We start from the raw sequence: 1,870 nt of genomic DNA on the forward strand, positions 1-1,870 counted from the left end.
ATTTATCGGAATTTATCCAATTAAATAATATAATATAAAATTTTAATATATTATATAATATAAAATTTGACAAATGAAAATAAAGAAAAAGAAAAAGAAAAATGCTTGAAAAGAAACAGAATCGATGCTGACGAGTTAAAAAAAAAAAAGAGTCAACGACATTGGTGAGAGTCAACTGGAATCGAAAAGAATGAAAAGAAGAGGGAAAAGGGTGGATGAGGTGAATAAGGGATGAAGTATGAGGGACAACGGAGGTGTGGGGTTGTACTGAAGGAGTCCAGGGGTTGGAGGTTGAAACGTAGAACTCGTTAAGTGATTACCTTCATCGTCGAATAAGTGCCAAGCTGAGCTGTTCGATCAGTACCTTTTTTTTTTTTTTTTTATTAATAAGATCAAGAAGAAAGATGAGAGGAAACACGATTGGCGTATTTGTTTTCTTTTATTCTTTTTTTTGCCTTCTTCTTCTTATTCTTCTTCTTATTCTTCCCTTTTTTTGGTCTTTTTATATCAAACGATATAATAATATAATTGTTTTATATATATTACTCTTCTTATCTTTCTTTCATTTATTTATTTTTGTTTCTTTATTTTTTTTCTTCTTAAATTATACGCCAATGATGCAAAAGTAATCGCGAGTAGTGCAAAATTAAATACAATTCTTTTTTCTATTTGTTTGTTTTGTTATTTTCTTTCTTTCTATCGTATTATATTTTTGTTTTGTTTTATGTTAACAGTGATTATTATAATAAAAATATTAGACAAATATTTTATATATTTAAATAATGAATGTTTAGAGAGATAATTTTTAAGAATACGCGACAGATAAATTTGTTTTAGAAATTGTAACAAACAAATTTTATATTATTTCGTAATGAAAGAGAAACATTTGGAAAAAGTAAAGGGAAAAAAAGAAAAAAAAACAGATGAAACGAACAATTTTACAAACTATGTCGTCGTACACCACCTTCTTTTCGTATATTTGTGATATCGTGTCAGGAATGAAAAAAAAAAAAAGAAAAAAAAGAAACAAAAATTTAAATACGTGATCGATGGGCGTTCATTGAAATGACAGACAGGGTGATAAGATTTTTATCGCGTATTTTTCGTATCGCAGCAAGCTTTTTTCTTTTTTCTTTTTTTAATAAAAAGTCAGATAGAGCTACGTTTATTTCTCACACCCTCCTACGGTCCTATCATCTGTTTTAAAAAAAAAAAAGGAGGAGGAAGGGAATGGTTGGTAAAATCTCGTGTTCAATCGTAATTTTATTGAAAACACATTGGAAAACTTTCGTAACAATTTGAAATGTTATTGTGTTCGATTTCGAACGTAGAGAAGGAACTATCGTAAAAATATTTATTCTATACCTATCTCTTTCTATTTCTATTTCTATTTATCTCTCTTTCTCTTGCAAACACATTTACATTTGTACTTTTACATATTCGTGTCGCGAGAACGCAAATTTTCAAACGCAAATGGAATGCATGTACACTCTTTTCCAAAGCTATACAACGTTGTTACGCTTCGAGAGACTGTTAATTTGTTTACCACGAGACCCTCCTCCTCCTCCTCTTCCTGGCCCCCCCCCTCACCCCCTGCCGGAAAATGGAATTAAAGTAGAAAGTATGTAATATCGTTCAGGAACACCTATCACCGCTTGCTGATCACGAATACACACGCATACACACACGTATATATATATATATATTTATATTTATATATTTATATAATATATATATTGTATATATATATATTATTTTTTATATATAATAAGTATATATATTATATATATAAATTTTTTTTTAAATAAACATTCATATTTCTCAAAATCAGGCATGAAATTTTTAGACAAGCCAATGAATAAGAAAAATG

Source organism: Polistes canadensis, unplaced genomic scaffold (assembly GCF_001313835.1).
Source record: "Polistes canadensis isolate GaletaPanama2010 unplaced genomic scaffold, ASM131383v1 scaffold_179, whole genome shotgun sequence".
Taxonomy (NCBI): domain Eukaryota; kingdom Metazoa; phylum Arthropoda; class Insecta; order Hymenoptera; family Vespidae; genus Polistes; species Polistes canadensis.